The sequence below is a fragment of the Triticum aestivum genome, chromosome 3D (assembly GCF_018294505.1).
Source record: "Triticum aestivum cultivar Chinese Spring chromosome 3D, IWGSC CS RefSeq v2.1, whole genome shotgun sequence".
NCBI classification, from domain to species: Eukaryota; Viridiplantae; Streptophyta; class Magnoliopsida; order Poales; family Poaceae; genus Triticum; species Triticum aestivum.
The window spans coordinates 444234863-444253776 of NC_057802.1; positions in this window are offsets into that span (position 1 = coordinate 444234863).

Genomic DNA, 18914 nt, shown 5'->3' on the forward strand with positions numbered 1-18914 from the left:
GTATAAGTCATGAAGAAAGCAATAGCAACATACTAAACGATCGAGTGCTAAGCTAACGGAATGGGTCAAGTCAACCACATCATTCTCCTAATGATGTGATCCCGTTAATCAAATGACAACTCATGTCTATGGCTAGGAAACATAACCATCTTTGATCAACAAGCTAGTCAAGTAGAGGCATACTAGTGACACTCTGTTTGTCTATGTATTCACACATGTATCAAGTTTCCGGTTAATACAATTCTAGCATGAATAATAAACATTTATCATGATATAAGGAAATAAATAATAACTTTATTATTGCCTCTAGGGCATATTTCCTGCAAAAAGATCCATGTGAAGTAGCTCGAGTGGTCTTCTCGTGGTCATGATGTTCTTCACGCGATGACTCCCTTCAACTTGTTTTCCTGCTTGACAAGCACTACAAAGTCTATCCTTGTCAAATATAACATCTTTTACTCCAAGGATATGATCACCTTTAATAAGCTTATCAAGATTTCGCATGCCCACGTGACCTAGCCTTCTATGCCACAACCAGTCTTTAGAAGATTTAGCAATTAAGCAAGTTCTAGGTTGAGCCTTTTTAGTGAAATCAACAATGTAAAGATCACCTCTACGTATACCGGTAAAGACCATTTTATGATTGTCTCTTCGAAACACCTGGCAATCTACCTCAGTAAATAGGACATTGAAACCGAAATCAGCAAGTCTAGATACTGAAAGTAAATTGTACCCAAGAGATTCAACGAGCATGACATTTTGTATGGAGCTATCATGTGAGATGGCCACCTTACCGAGGCCAACCACCTTACCCTTTGAGTTATCACCAAAGGTGACATACTTTCGAGGGCCGTCATTTTCAGCAAGCTCACGAAACATATCTTTGTCTCCGGTCATATGATCAGTACATCCACTATCAAGGACCCATTCCTTTCCTCCAGCCATGTAGCCGTGAAGATTTGCCATAAGACCAAAGTCTCTTATTGCATCATCAAGATCATAGTCACTATCATCATCCTCATCATAGTATCCATGTTCAACATCATCTTGTGATAGATCAATTCCTAGAGAGGGTAATTCATTAGATAAATGATCATTCCTATGGTTATCTTTATGAACTCTAATAGCTTCGGAAATGATGTTGCTAATGATTCCAACATCTCCTTTGGCACGCATGAGATTGGTAAGCTCAAATAGACAGTCACCAAAGCTAGGATCACTAGAATTCATCTTACTCAAGGCAATAGACTTATGAAGGATTTCGTCTAAATTTTTCAAGGAATAGTTTGGAAATCATTCCTCAAGAAATTTCCATATAGTATAGGCACAATCAAGAGTAGGTAAACTAGCAATCAATTTTTTGGGCAATCCTCTCATGATAAGATTGATAGTTCTAAGATTGCGAATCATGTCAAGATCCTCTTCGGGTGTAGGATGCAAGGGATCAATATGAGGTGCACAAGGACTAGTAATGTACTTCTTCAAATGATATTCATTGAAAATCTCAAGCATTTCATTTTTCCACTCATAGAAAAACTCTCCATAAAGAATAGGCACTCTATGTCTAAGACTCCCCAATGTAGACACGTCCATCTTCCTCCAAAGGTGTTTAAACCAAAGAAATGGAGACCAAAGCTCTGATACCAATTGAAAGGATCGAGAAGAGGTGTCTAGAGGGGGAGTGAATAGACTCTAATCAAGAAAAGTTGCAGATTTTAATTCTTTAGGTTGATGTGGAGTTTTAGCACAAGTTTAAACATTCACAATACATATCAAGCAAGCATGCCAAGAGTATATGAGCAGCGGAAAGTAAAGCATGCAAGTTGCAAGAATGTAAAGAGAAGGGATTGGAGTGTGCAAACACAATTTGGAGATACGGAGATTTTTTATCCGTGGTTCCGATAGGTGGTCCTATCGTACATCCACGTTGATGGAGACGTCAACCCACGAAGGGTAACTGTTGCGCGAGTCCACGGAGGGCTCCACCCACGAAGGGTCCACGAAGAAGCAACCTTGTCTATCCCACCATGGCCGTCGCCCACGAAGGACTTGCCTCACTAGGGTAGATCTGCACGAAGTAGGAGATCGCCTTGCCCTTACAAACTCCTTGGTTCAACTCCACAATCTTGACGGAGGCTCCCAAGTGACACCTAGCCAATCTAGGAGACACCACTCTCCAAGAAGTAACAAATGGTGTGTTGATGATGAACTCCTTGCTCTTGTGCTTCAAATGATAGTCTCTCCAACACTCAACTCTCTCTCATAGGATTGGATTTGGTGGAAAGAATATTTGAGTGGAAAGCAACTTGGGGAAGGCTAGAGATCAAGATTTATGTGGTTGGAATGGAATATCTTGACCTCAACACAAGTGTAGGTGGTTCTCTCTCAGAAAATATGTGTTGGAAGTGTAGGCATGTTCTGATGGCTCTCTCCATGAATGAAGAGTGGGCGGAGGGGTATATATAGCCTCCACACAAGATCTAACCGTTACACACAAATCACCAAACTCGGTGGGACCGATTCAAAGAACTCGGTCAGACCGATTTGGTTCATAATGTGACCGTTAGGCATCTCGGTGGGACCGAATGGATCAACTCGGTGGAACCGATGTGCTAGGGTTAGGATAAATCCTCATCTCGGTTTGACCGATTACTCAAACTCGGGGGGACCTATTTGGGTAATAAGCGAAACAGAGAGTTGGCCAAGCAAACTCGGTGGGACCGAAATTATTGCAATAGGCAACAGAGAGTTTGCAAGCCCATCTCGGTTTGACCGAGATCCCATCGGTGAGACCGAATTGATTAGGGTTTCTGACAGTGGCTATGTCAACTGAACTCGGTGGCTCCGGATAGAAAGAATCGGTGGAGCCGAGTTGGACTTTTGGTTTGGGACATATGTGGATGTGAGAAAGTGGTTGAGGACTTTGGAGCATTTCACTAAGCACTTTGAGCAAGCAAGCCATTAAGCAACACCTCATCCCTTCTTAATAGTATTGGCTTTTCCTATAGACTCAATGTGATCTTGGATCACTAAAATAGAAAATGTAGAGTCCTGGGCTTTGAGCTTGAGCCAATCCTTTGTCCTCAGCATCTTGAAGGGGTTCCACATCCTCTAGTCCATGCCACTCCATTGTTGAACTTATCTGAAACATACTAGGTAGAAGCATTAGTCCAACAAGAGGATGTTGACATTAATTACCAAAATCACCCAGGGAGCACTTGTGCTTTCACCACGCCGTCGCCATCGCCATCTATTGCCACCACCACCTCCTCGCATGACAGTGGAGGAGGAGGACTGTCTCATGGCGCGTGTCATGGAGGACTCAATGCACACGCACGATGAGCGGCAATGGGAGGGCCTCGAGGAGATGATGGCCCGCTCCGCCGCCGGCTGATACGTCTCCAACGTATCTATAATTTTTGATTGTTCCATGCTATATTATATTCTGTTTTGGATGTTTAATGGGGTTTATTATACACTTTTATATTATTTTCGGGACTAACCTATTAACCAGAGTCCCATCCCGAATTGCTGTTTTTTGCCTATTTCAGTGTTTCGAAGGAAAGGAATATCAAACGGAGTCCAAACAGAATAAAACCTACGGGAAGGTGATTTTTGGAACAAACGTGACCCAGAGGACTTGGAGTGGACGTCAAGCAATCGACGAGGAAGCCACGAGGCAGGGGGGCGCGCCCTCCACCCTCGTGGGCCCCTCGTAGCTCCCCTAACCAACCTCTTTCGCCTATATATACTCATATACCTTGGAAACATCAGATACGGAGCCAAAACCCTATTTCCACCGCCGCAACCTTATGTACCCGTGAGATCCCATCTTGGGGCCTTTTCCGGCGCTCCGCCGGAGGGGGCATTGATCACGGAGGGCTTCTACATCAACACCATAGCCTCTCCGATGATGTGTGAGTAGTTTACTTCAGACCTTCGGGTCCATAGTTATTAGCTAGATGGCTTCTTCTCTCTCTTTGGATCTTAATACAAAGTTCTCCTTGATTCTCTTGGAGATCTATTTGATGGAACTCTTCTTTTGCGGTGTGTTTGTCGAGATCCGATGAATTGTGGGTTTATGATCAAGATTATTTATGAACAATATTTGAATCTTCTCTGAATTCTTTTATGTATGATTGGTTATCTTTGCAAGTCTCTTCGAATTATCAGTTTGGTTTGGCCTACTAGATTGATCTTTCTTGCAATGGGAGAAGTGCTTAGCTTTGGGTTCAATCTTGCGGTGCTCGATCCCAGTAACAGTAGGGGAAACGACACGTATTGTATTGTTGCCATCGAGGATAAAAAGATGGGGTTTATATCATATTGCATGAGTTTATCCCTCTACATCATGTCATCTTGCTTAAAGCGTTACTCTGTTCTTATGAACTTAATACTCTAGATGCATGCTGGATAGCGGTCGATGTGTGGAGTAATAGTAGTAGACGCAGGCAGGAATTGGTCTACTTGTCACGGACGTGATGCCTATATACATGATCATACCTAGATATTCTCATAATTATGCTCAATTCTATCAATTGCTCGATAGTAATTCGTTTACCCACTGTAATACTTATGCTATCTTGAGAGAAGCCACTAGTGAAACCTATGGCCCCCGGGTCTATTTTCCATCATATTAATCTCCCGACAACAAGCCATTTCTAGCGCCATTTATTTTGCTTTCTTTACTTTTACTCTTTATCATAAAAATACCAAAAAATATTATCTTATCATCTCTATCAGATCTCACTCTCGTAAGTGACCGTGAAGGGATTGACAACCCCTTTATCGCGTTCGTTGCGAGGTTCTTATTTGTTTGTGTAGGTGCGTGGGACTCAAGCGTGGTCTCCTACTGGATTGATACCTTGGTTCTAAAAAACTGAGGGAAATACTTACGCTACTTTACTGCATCACCCTTTCCTCTTCAAGGGGAAACAAACGCAATGCTCAAGAGGTAGCAAGAAGGATTTCTGGCGCCGTTGCCGGGGAGTCTACGCACAAGTCAAGACATACCAAGTACCCATCACAAACTCTTATCCCTCACATTACATTATTTGCCATTTTCCTCTCATTTTCCTCTCCCCCACTTCACCCTCGCCGTTTTATTCGCCCTCTTTTTCCGTTCGCCTCTTTTTCGCTTGCCTCTTGTTTGCTTCTGTGTTGGATTGCTTGCTTGTCACGATGGTTCAAGACAATACTAAATTATGTGACTTTACCAATACCAACAACAATGATTTTCTTAGCACTCCGATTGCTCCTCTTACCGATGCTGAATCTTGTGAAATTAATGTTGCCTTGCTGAATCTTGTCATGAAAGATCAATTTGCCGGCCTTCCTAGTGAAGATGCCGCTACCCATCTAAATAGCTTTGTTGATTTGTGTGATATGCAAAAGAAGAAAGATGTGGACAATGATATTGTTAAATTGAAGCTATTTCCTTTTTCGCTTAGAGATCGTGCTAAAACTTGGTTTTCGTCTTTGCCTAAAAATAGTATTGATTCATGGAATAAACACAAAGATGCTTTTATCTCTAAGTATTTTCCTCCCGCTAAGATCATCTCTCTTAGAAACGATATTATGAATTTTAAGCAACTTGATCATGAACATGTTGCACAAGCTTGGGAGAGGATGAAATTAATGATACGTAATTGCCCTACTCATGGTTTGAATTTGTGGATGATTATACAAATTTTTTATGCCGGATTGAATTTTGCTTCCAGAAATCTTTTAGATTCGGCCGCGGGAGGCACTTTTATGGAAATCACTTTAGGAGAAGCTACTAAACTCCTAGATAATATTATGGTTAATTATTCTCAATGGCATACCGAAAGATCTACTAGTAAAAAAGTGCATGCGATAGAAGAAATCAATGTTTTGAGTGGAAAGATGGATGAACTTATGAAATTGTTTGCTAATAAGAGTGTTCCTTCCAATCCTAATGATATGCCTTTGTCTACCTTGATTGAGAATAATAATGAATCTATGGATGTGAATTTTGTTGGTAGGAATAATTTTGGTAACAACGCTTATAGAGGAAACTTTAACCCTAGGCCGTATCCTAGTAATTCCTCTAATAATTACGGTAATTCCTACAACAATTCTTATGGAAATTTTAATAAGTTGCCCTCTGATTTTGAGACTAGTGTTAAAGAGTTTATGAATTCGCAAAAGAATTTCAATACTTTGCTTGAAGAAAAATTGCTTAAAGTTGATGAATTGGCTAGGAACGTGGATAGAATTTCTCTTGATGTTGATTCTTTGAAGCTTAGATCTATTCCACCTAAGCATGATATCAATGAGTCTCTCAAAGCTATGAGAATTTCCATTGATGAGTGCAAAGAAAGAACCGCTAGGATGCGTGCTAAGAAAGATTGCTTTGTAAAAGCGTGTTCTTCTAATTTTTTGAGAATAAAGATGAAGATCTAAAAGTTATTGATGTGTCCCCTATTAAGTCTTTGTTTTTCAATATTAATCTTGATAATGATGGGACTGGAGATGAGTCAACTTTAGTTAGAAGGCATCCCAAAAATTCGGAGTTTTTAGATCTTGATGCAAAATTTGGTAAAAGTGGGATTGAAGAGGTCAAAACTTTAGATATCAATGAACCCACTATCTTGGATTTCAAGGAATTTAATTATGATAATTGCTCTTTGATAGATTGTATTTCCTTGTTGCAATCCGTGCTAAATTCTCCTCATGCTTATAGCCAAAATAAAACTTTTACTAAACATATCGTTGATGCTTTGATGCAATCTTATGAAGAAAAACTTGAGTTGGAAGTTTCTATCCCTAGAAAACTTTACGATGAATGGGAACCTACAATTAAAATTAAAATTAAAGATCATGAATGCTATGCTTTGTGTGATTTGGGTGCTAGTGTTTCCACGATTCCAAAAACTTTGTGTGATTTGCTAGGTTTCCGCGAATTTGATGATTGTTCTCTAAACTTGCACCTTGCGGATTCCACCATTAAGAAACCTATGTGAAGAATTAATGATGTTCTTATTGTTACAAATAGGAACTATGTGCCCATAGATTTCATTGTTCTTGATATAGATTGCAATCCTTCATGTCCTATTATTCTTGGTAGACCTTTCCTTAGAACGATTGGTGCAATTATTGGTAGACCTTTCCTCAAATAGGAAAGTGTTCCATACCTTTCCTAGAAAGAAAATAAAATTACCTTATGAATCTATTATGAGAGCCACTTATTGATTGCCTACCAAAGATGGCAATACCTAGATCTATCCTTGTTTTTATGCCTAGCTAAGGGCGTTAAACGATAGCGCTTGTTGGGAGGCAACCCAATTTTATTTTAGTTTTTTTTTTGCTTTTTGCTTCTGCTTAGGAATAAATCTTTGATCTAGCTTCTGTTTAGATGTGTTTTTATGTTTTAATTAGTGTTTGTGCCAGGTAAAACCTATAGGATCTTCTTGGACGATAGTTATTTGCTCTTGCTGAAAATTCCAGAAACTTTCTGTTCACGAAAACAATTGTTAAAAATCACCAGAACATGATAAAATACTGATTCCAATTGCAGCAGATCAATAAACAAATTATATAGGTCTTCCTATTTTGGTGGAATTTTTGGAGTTTCAGAAGTTTGTCTTAGTTACAGATTACTACAGACTGTTCTGTTTTTGACAGATTCTGTTTTTCGTGTGTTGTTTGCTTATTTTGATGAATCTACGGCTAGTATAAAAGTTTATAAACCATAGAGAAGTTGGAATACAGTAGGTTTAAAACCAATATAAATAAATAATGAGTTCAATACAGTACCTTGAAGTGGTGTTTTGTTTTCATTCGCTAACGGAGCTCACGAGATTTTCTGTTAAGTTTTGTGTTATGAAGTTTTCAAGTTTTGGGTAAGGATTTGATGGATTATGGAACAAGGAGTGGCAAGAGTCTAAGCTTGGGGATGCCCAAGGCACCCCAAGGTAAATCTAAGGACACCAAAAAGCCAAAGCTTGGGGATGCCCTGGAAGGCATCCCCTCCTTCGTCTTCGTCCATCGGTAACTTTACTTGGAGCTATATTTTTATTCACCACATGATATGTGTTTTGCTTGGAGCGTCTTGTATGATTTGAGTCTTTTCTTTTAGTTTACCACAATCATCCTCGCTGTACACACCTTTTGAGAGATACACACATGATTCGGAATTTATTAGAATACTCTATGTGCTTCACTTATATCTTTTGAGCTATATAGTTTTTGCTCTAGTACTTCACTTATAGTTTTTAGAGCACGGCGGTGGTTTGTTTTATAGAAACTACTGTTCTCTCATGCTTCACTTATATTATTTTGAGAGTCCTACAAAACAGCATGGTAATTTACTTTAAATTGTGAAATTAGTCCTAATATGATAGGTATCCAAGATTAGTAAAAACTTTCTTATAAGTGCGTTGAATACTAATAGAAGTTTGATGCTTGATAATTGTTTTGAGATATGAAGATGGTGATATTAGAGTCATGCTAGTTGAGTAGTTATGAATTTGAGAAATACTTGTGTTAAAGTTTGTGATTCCCGTAGCATGCACGTATGGTGAACCGTTATGTGATGAAGTCGGAGCATGATTTATTTATTGATTGTCTTCCTTATGAGTGGCGGTCAGGGACGAGCGATGGTCTTTTCCTACCAATCTATCCCCCTAGGAGCATGCGCGTAATACTTTGTTTTGATAACTAATAGATTTTTGCAACAAGTATATGAGTTCTTTTGACTAATGTTGAGTCCATGGATTATACGCACTCTCATCCTTCCACCATTGCTAGCCTCTCTAATACCGCGCACTTTTCGCCGGTATCATACACCCACCATATACCTTCCTCAAAACAGCCACCATATCTACCTATCATGGCATTTCCATAGCCATTCCGAGATATATTGCCATGCAACTTACCACCGTTCCGTTTACTATGACATGCTCCATCATTGTCATATTGCTTTGCATGATCATGTAGTTGACATCGTATTTGTGGCAAAGCCACCGTTCATAATTTTTATACATGTCACTCTTGATTCATTGCATATCCCAGTACACCACCTGAGGCATTCATATAGAGTCATATTTTGTTCTAAGTATTGAGTTGTAATACTTGAGTTGTAAGTAAATAAAAGTGTGATGATCATCATTATTAGAGCATTGTCCCAAGTGAGGAAAGGATGATGGAGACTATGATTCCCCCATAAGTCGGGATAAGACTCCGGACGAAAAATAAAAAAAATAAAAAAAAAGAGGCCATAAAAAAAGAGAAAAGGCCCAACTAAAAAAATGAGAGAAAAGAGAGAAGGGACAATGCTACTATCCTTTTTCCACACTTGTGCTTCAAAGTAGCACCATGATCTTTATGATAGAGAGTCTCCTATGTTGTCACTTTCATATACTAGTGGGGATTTTTCATTATATAACTTGGCTTGTATATTCCAATGGTGGGCTTCCTCAAATTGCCCTAGGTCTTCGTGAGCAAGCAAGTTGGATGCACACCCACTTAGTTTCTTTTGTTGAGATTTCATACACTTATAGCTCTAGTGCATCCGTTGCATGGCAATCCCTACTCACTCACATTAATATCTATTAATGGGCATCTCCATAGCCCGTTGATACGCCTAGTTGATGTGAGACTATCTTCCCTTTTTTGTCTTCTCCACAACCACCATTCTATTCCACATATGGTGATATATCCATGGCTCACACTCATGTATTGCATGATGATTGAAAAGTTTGAGAACACCAAAAGTATGAAACAATTGCTTGGCTTGTCATCGGGGTTGTGCATGATTTAAATATTTTGTGTGGTGAAGATAGAGCATAGCCAGACTATATGATTTTGTAGGGATAACTTTCTTTGGCCATGTTATTTTGAGAAGACATGATTGCTTTATTAGTATGCTTGAAGTATTATTAATTTTATGTCAATACTAAACTTTTATCTTGAATCTTCCGGATCTGAATATTCATACCACAAATAAGAGTATTACATTGAAAATTATGCTAAGTAGCATTCCACATCAAAAATTCTGTTTTTATCATTTACCTACTCGAGGACAAGCAGGAATTAAGCTTGGGGATGCTTGATACGTCTCCAATGTATCTATAATTTTTTATTGTTCCATGCTATATTATATTCTGTTTTGGATGTTTAATGGGCTTTATTATACACTTTTATATTATTTTTGGGACTAACCTATTAACCGGAGGCCCAGCCCGAATTGCTGTTTTTTTTTTTGCCTATTTCAGTGTTTCGAAGGAAAGGAATATCAAATGGAGTCCAAACGGAATAAAACCTTCGGGAACGTGATTTTCAGAACAAACGTGATCCAGAGGACTTGGAGTGGACGTCAAGCAACCGACGAGGAAGCCACGAGGCAGGGGGGCGCGCCTACCCCCTGGGCACGCCCTACACCCTCGTGGGCCCCTCGTAGCTCCCCTGACCGACCTCCTTCGCCTATATATACTCATATACCCTGGAAAAACATCAGATACGGAGCCAAAACCCTATTTCCACCGCCGCAACCTTCTGTACCCGTGAGAGATCCCATCTAGGGGCCTTTTCCGGCGCTTCGCCGGAGGGGGCATTGATCACGGAGGGCTTCTACATCAACACCATAGCCTCTCCGATGATGTGTGAGTAGTTTACTTCAGACCTTCGGGTCCATAGTTATTAGCTAGATGGCTTCTTCTCTCTCTTTGGATCTCAATACAAAGTTCTCCTCGATTCTCTTGGAGATGTATTTGATGTAACTCTTCTTTTTGCGGTGTGTTTGTCGAGATCCGATGAATTTTGGGTTTATTATCAAGATTATTTATGAACAATATTTGAATCTCCTCTGAATTCTTTTATGTATGATTGGTTATCTTTGCAAGTCTCTTCGAATTATCAGTTTGGTTTGGCCTACTAGATTGATCTTTCTTGCAATGGGAGAAGTGCTTAGCTTTGGGTTCAATCTTGCGGTGCTCGATCCCAGTGACAGTAGGGGAATGACACGTATTGTATTGTTGCCGTCGAGGTTAAAAAGATGGGGTTTATATCATATTGCATGAGTTTATCCCTTTACATCATGTCATCTTGCTTAAAGCGTTACTCTGTTCTTATGAACTTAATACTCTAGATGCATGCTGGATAGCGGTCGATGTGTGGAGTAATAGTAGTAGACACAGACAGGGGTTGGTCTACTTGTCATGGACGTGATGCCTATATACATGATCATACCTAGATATTCTCATAACTATGCTCAATTCTATCAATTGCTCGATAGTAATTCGTTTACCCACCGTAATACTTATGCTATCTTGAGAGAAACCACTAGTGAAACCTTCGGCCCCGGGTCTATTTTCCATCATATTAATCTCCCGACAACAAGCTATTTCTGGCGCCATTTATTTTGCTTTCTTTACTTTTACTCTTTATCATAAAAATACCAAAAATATTATCTTATCATCTCTATCAGATCTCACTCTCGTAAGTGACCTGAAGGGATTGACAACCCCTTTATCACGTTGGTCGCGAGGTTCTTATTTGTTTGTGTAGGTGCATGGGACTCGAGCGTGGTCTCCTATTGGATTGATACCTTGGTTCTCAAAAACTGAGGGAAATACTTACGCTACTTTACTGCATCATCCTTTCCTCTTCAAGGGAAAACCAGCGTAGCGCTCAAGAGGTAGCACCGGCGAGGTCGCCATCCCCGAGCTGGAGATGGTGGCGAAGGAGGAGGTAATGGAGGAGGCGCCGGTGGCCGCGTTCTACCCGGGCCTGGTGGCCAGGGGCGGGGCTGGTCGTGCACTGCTCCAGAGATGGCCGAAGCCGTGGGCGTGAACTGGTGCGTCACTCCGCCGCGGTCACCGGAGCGGGAGGCGTCGCCACGGGAGGAGGTGGTGCAGGCACCTCCCGCCGTCCAGCCCGCCCCCGTCTACCATGCACTGCCGGCCCACCTCTGGACGCCGCCGGCCTACGTCGATCTCGTCAGCGACGACGACGACACCAGCGGCCACTGAAGACGGCGACGGCGACGGCATCGACGGGCACGGCAGGAGCGCGCGGGCAGCGGCCATTTTTATTTTGTTTTTATGTTAATTATTGCACTGGGACGTTAAGTGAACCGTGAAACTGGGCCGTTTTGTGGCCATGACCCTAACTTAAGTTTTAAGTTTTTTTAACTGCATTTATTCACTTTTAAGTCATTTTATTTAAGTTTTTATGTTTTCTAATCACGTCCAACACGGACAAGATTTGGGGTGCGGCCGCGCGCTGGGCACACCCACGACCCAACGGACAGATGCGGACATGGGCGAACCCATTGCCGCCCCAAAGGGACAAAATCCGGCCAAACCGGACGTCCGTTTGGGGTCGAGCGATGGAGTTGGCGCGACGATCCGCTGTCGGGGGCTGCTGTTGGCTCGCGCATGTCAGCTCCTGGCGCACCCTTGGACGGACTCACGACCGAGTCAACTTCTGCACACGCGTCATCGCCTGGCACGCCACCGGACGGGCCCGCTCCTGGCTAGCGCTCGCTTGCGCCTCGGCGTGCGTTCGGGACGCGGCTCCCCACCACGACCGTAGCAACCCAGGGGAGGACTCCTTCCCAGAGTCGGGCCACCAGTCCGACCCCGCGGCCCTAAACGCCCAAGCGGCCCCCTCCAGCGAGCCCAGCAGCAATGCCATGCAGCCTAGCGGCCCATTGCATGCATCAGACGACCCTGCGCCTACCACAACCCCGCTTCGACCAACTACGCAACGCTTCGCCTCGCCACCAATCACAATGCGCCGCTCCCGGCCGCGAGGTGCATCTTGGACGCTGGGCGAGTTTCTCTCCGCTGCCACCAAACACCTGAACTCGATCCTTCCCGCGCCTGGGATGCGGCATCGCTGGCAGCCCCTTAACTTCTCTCCGCGCCGGGGCCGCTCGGCCTCGTCTGCATCCTGCCGGGCCGGCGCACCGCCGACTGCGGAGCACCGTGCGCAAGTTTAGGTGCTGCGTACTCTTGGGATCCTCGGCCTCGACCAGAAGATATCCGCCACAGAGATGAAAGCATACGAAGACGTCTTCGCCGCTCCGATCCCGATGGCTGTGCTCTCCGCCATCGCAGCACTAGTCGACCGCGAGCTGCCCGCCGGCCCGGAGGCATCGGCACCTGCCTCGGCGACCTTGGCGGCTGAGGTTGCGGTGTAGCGCGGCGCTCCGCCTTCATTGTCGACCCCGTTTCCATGGATCACGACCTAAAAATTGTGATTTGGAACGTGCGCGGCCTTAACGCGCGCGCGCGCGACGCACCGCCATCTGCTCGCTAATCGTCACTAGTGGCGCCTCCATTGTATGTTTGCAAGAGACTAAGATGGCTTTGATCTGCTCGTCGGTTGTCCTTGAGGCGCTCGGCTCCGAGTTCGACGAGTACGTGTACTTGCTGGCGGATGACACCCGCGGTGGCATTCTACTGGCGTGGAAAAGCCGGGTGGTGACCATTACTAACCCCGAGTTCACCACGCACACGCTGTCGGCCCAGGTCACTCCCCCCTCGAGCCAGCACCCGCCTTGGTGGTTGTCCATCGTGTATGGGCCTCAATTGGATGACGAAAAGATCGAGTTCCTTCGTGAACTCCGTGACCTACGCGCCTCTTGCCCAGGGCCATGGATGCTTTGCGGCGACTTCAACCTGATCTACCGCGATGAAGACAAAAACAACAACAACTTGGACAGACACATGATGAGGCGGTTCAAACACTTGCTCAATGACTTGGCGCTCAAGGAGGTCTATCTTAACGGGCGCCGTTACACATGGTCCAGTGAGCACTCCCCTCCAACTCTTGTCCACCTCGACTTGATCATAAACCCACAATTCATCGGTCCACGCTACCTCTTGAGCACTGCGTTGGTTTTCCCTTGAAGAGGAAAGGGTGATGCAGCAAAGTAGCGTAAGTATTTCCCTCAGTTTTTGAGAACCAAGGTATCAATCCAGTAGGAGGCTACGCGCGAGTCCCTCGCACCTACACAAACAAATAAATCCTCGCAACCAACGGGATAAGGGATTGTCAATCCCTACACGGTCACTTACGAGAGTGAGATCTGATAGATATGATAGAATAATATTTTTGGTATTTTTATGATAGAGATGCAAAGTAAAATAAAAGCAATGGAAATAACTAAGTGTTGAAAGATTAATATGATGGAAGATAGACCCGGGGGCCATAGGTTTCACTAGTGGCTTCTCTCATGAGCATAAGTATTTCACGGTGGGTGAACAAATTACTGTTGAGCAATTGACAGAATTGAGCATAGTTATGAGAATATCCAGGTATGATCATGTATATAGGCATCACGTCCGAGACAAGTAGACCGACTCCTGCCTGCATCTACTACTATTACTCCACACATCGACCGCTATCCAGCATGCATCTAGAGTATTAAGTTCATAAGAACAGAGTAACGCCTTAAGCAAGATGACATGATGTAGAGGGATAAATTCATGCAATATGATAAAAACCCCATCTTGTTATCCTCGATGGCAACAATACAATAAGTGCCTTGCTGCCCCTACTGTCACTGGGAAAGGACACCGCAAGATTGAACCCAAAACTAAGCACTTCTCCCATTGCAAGAAAGATCAATCTAGTAGGCCAAACCAAACTGATAATTCGAAGAGACTTGCAAAGATAACCAATCATACATAAAAGAATTCAGAAGATTCAAATATTGTTCATAGATAAACTTGATCATAAACCCACAATTCATCGGTCTCAACAAACACACCGCAAAAGAAGATTACATCGAATAGATCTCCACGAGAGAGGGGGAGAACATTGTATTGAGATCCAAAAAGAGAGAAGAAGCCATCTAGCTAATAACTATGGACCCGAAGGTCTGAGGTAAACTACTCACACTTCATCGGAGAGGCTATGGTGTTGATGTAGAAGCCCTGTGTGATCGGTGCCCCTTCCGGCGGAGCTCCGGAACAGGCCCCAAGATGGGATCTCGTGGGTACAGAAGGTTGCGGCGGTGGAATTGGGTTTTTGGCTCCGTATCTGATCGTTTGGGGGTACGTAGGTATATATAGGAGGAAGGAGTACGTCGGTGGAGCAACAGGGGGCCCACGAGGGTGGAGGGCGCGCCTGGGGGGGGGGGGTAGGCGCGCCCCCTACCTCGTGGCTTCCTGCTTTGTTTCTTGACGTAGGGTCCAAGTCCTCTAGATCATGTTCGTTCCGAAAATCACGTTCCCGAAGGTTTCATTCTGTTTGGACTCCGTTTGATATTCTTTTTCTGCGAAACTCTGAAATAGGCAAAAAAACAGCAATTCTGGGCTGGGCCTCCGGTTAATAGGTTAGTCCCAAAAATAATATAAAAGTGAATAATAAAGCCCAATAATGTCCAAAACAGAAGATAATATAGCATGGAGCAATCAAAAATTATAGATACGTTGGAGACGTATCAAGCATCCCCAAGCTTAATTCCTGCTCGTCCTCGAGTAGGTAAATGATAAAAACAGAATTTTTGATGTGGAATGCTACTTGGCATAATTTCAATGTAATTCTTCTTATTGTGGCATGAATGTTCAGATTTGACATGATCCAAGATAAAAGTTTAATGTTGACATAAAAACAATAATATTTCAAGCATACTAACTAAGCAATTATGTCTTATCAAAATAACATGGCCAAAGCAAGTTATCCCTACAAAATCATATAATCTGGCTATGCTCCATCTTCCCCACACAAAATATTCATATCATCTACGACCCCGGTTTTAGCCAAGCAATTGGTTCATACTTTTAACGCGCTTCAGCCTTTTCAACTCTTACGCAATACATGAGCGCAAGCCATGGATATAGCACTATGGTGTAATAAGGTATAATGGTAGGGGTTATGTGGGAAGACAAAAAAGGAGAAAGTCTCACATCAACGAGGCTAATCAACGGGCTATGGAGATGCCCATCAATTGATGTTAATGCGAGGAGTAGGGATTGCCATGCAACGGATGCACTAGAGCTATAAGTGTATGAAAGCTAAAAAAAGAAACTAAGTGGGTGTGCATCCAACTTGCTTGCTCACGAATACCTCGGGCATTTGAGGAAGCCCATCATTGGAATATACAAGCCAAGTTCTATAATGAAATTTCCCACTAGTATATGAAAGTGACAAAATGAGAGACTCTCTATTATGAAGATCACGGTGCTACTTTGAAGCACAAGTGTGGTAAAAGGATGGTAACATTGTCCCTTCTCTCTTTTTTTCTCATTTTTTTATTTGGGCCTTTTCTCTTTTTTATGGCCTCTTTTTTTTTCCTTTTTTAGTCCGGAGTCTCATCCCGACTTGTGGGGGAATCGTAGTCTCCATCATCTTTTCCTCACTTGGGACAATGCTCTAATAATGATCATCATCACACTTTTATTTACTTACAAATCATGAATTACAACTCAATACTTAGAACAAAATATGACTCTATATGAATGCCTCCGGCGGTGTACCGGGATATGCAATGAATCAAGAGCGACATGTATGAAAGAATTATGAACGGTGGCTTTGCCACAAATACAATGTCAACTACATGATCATGCAATGCAATATGGCAATGATGGAGTATGTCATGATAAATGAAGCGGTGGAAAGTTGCATGGCAATATATCTCGGAATGGCTATGGAAATGCCATGATAGGTAGGTATGGTGGCTGTTTTGAGGAAGATATAAGGAGGTTTATGTGTGATAGAGCGTATCATATCACGGGTTTTGGATGCACCGGCGAAGTTTGCATCAACTCTCAAGGTGAGAAAGGGCAATGCGCGGTACCGAAGAGGCTAGAAAATTGCGGAAAGGTAAGTGTACGTATAATCCATGGACTCACATTAGTCATAAAGAACTCATATACTTATTGCAAAAACTTATTAGCCCTCGAAGCAAAGTACTACTACGCATGCTCCTAGGGGAAGGGTTGGTAGGAGTTAACCATCGCGCGATCCCGACCGCCACACAAAGGAAGACAATCAACAAATACTTCATGCTCTGACTTCGTTACATAACGGTTCACCATACGTGCATGCTACGGGAATCACAAACTCCAACACATGTATTTTTCAATTCCACAATTACTCAACTAGCACAACTATGATATTACCACCTTTATATCTCAAAACAATTATCAAGCATCAAATTTCTCATGATATTAATTAAAGCAAATTGCCATGCTATTTTAAGGCTCTCAAAATAATATAAGTGAAGCATGAGAGATCAATAGTTTCTATAAAACAAATCCACCACCGTGCTCTAAAAGATATAAGTGAAGCACTAGAGCAAAACTATATAACTCAAAAGATATAAGTGAAGCACATAGAGTATTCTAATAATTTCCGAATCATGTGTGTCTCTCTCAAAAGGTGGCTTCGGGGATAGATTCCTTGAGTGGCTGGCGATCCTCTTGTCTTCTGCTAGCACCAAGGTGCTGCTCAATGGAAGCCCCGGCCCCCCAATTTGGCATCGCCAAGGCCTGCGACAAGGGGACCCCATGTCGCAGCAACTATTTGTCTTGGCTGTAGACACCCTTGGTCGCCTGTTCAAGCACGCACCGAGCTCGGGATCATACGCCGGCTGCACCCCTCCAGACCGATCCCCCCATCTCGCTTTATGCGGACGACGTGGTCCTCTTCTGTCACCCGCAGTTGGACGACATCGAGGCCGTGAAGGCAATCCTGCAGCTTTTTGGCCGGGCATCCGGACTCCGCGTCAACTTCGCCAAGAGCACCGCCACGCTCATCCGCTGCGAAGATGACACTGTACTGCCCGTTGTCGAGAGCCTGGGCTGCCCAATCGTCAAGCTCCCCATCACTTACCTCGGCATCCCGCTCACCATTCGACGCCCCACCACCGCGCAGCTGCTCCCCCTCGTCGACAAAGGGCGGGCAGATTGCCCACCTGGAAGGCTTGGCTCATGAACCGAGCAGGCCGGCTCACGCTGGTGAAATCGGTGCTCAGCGCGATCCCGCTGCACCAGCCGCTTGTTTTGGCGCCCCCAAAGAGGATCCTCTGCATGCTTGAGCGTATCCAGTGAGGGTTCCTTTGGGTCGGGCGCGCCGAGGCCAAGGGAGGCCACTGCCACGTTAACTGGCATCGCGTCTCGCGCCCCAGGAGCCTCGGCGGACTGGGCGTGCATGATCTGGAGCGCACCGGCATGGCGCTCAGGACCCGTTGGCTCTGGTTCAGCAAAACCGACGAGCATCGTGCATGGGCTGGTCTCGACCTCCAGTTCTCTACTGAGGAGCAGGCCTTCTTCTTTGCCAGCACCCACACGTCCATTGGGAACGACCACAACACCAAATTTTGGGAGGACCGGTGGATCAATGGACGCTCCGTTCGCAAGATTGCACCCTTGCTGCACGCCTGCATCCCAAAACGGCGAAGGAAGAACAGGACGGTCGCTGAGGGCCTGCAGGCCCATCTCTGGGCGCGCGACATCCACGGTGTCCTGGGAGTTCACGAGATCGGCCAGTACTTGTTGCTTTGGCGACTCCTCGAGGGTATTGCCCTCTCCGCCGAGCCTGACAAGCTGATTTGGAAGTGGACAGAGGCCGGCACCTACACTGCTAAATACGCCTACCTCGCATCCTTCCACGGATCAATCGCCTGCAACCACTGGAAGCTCACTTGGAAGAGTTGGGCGCTGCCGAAAGTGAAATTGTTTCTCTGGCTTGTCAGCCTTGACCGCTGCTGGACGGCTGACCGCCTCGATCGACATGGGCTTCAGCACCACACGGCGTGCCCCTTGTGCGACCAGGCCCCGGAGACAATGCAGCACCTCCTGCTAGCCTGCCCCTTCTCACGGCAGGTCTGGCACGAGATCCTTTCCTGGATGCGCATGACCTGCCGAGCGCCGGCCAATGACAGCTCCCTGCTCGACTGGTGGCTCAACGCCAAGCAAGACACCTCCCAGCTGATG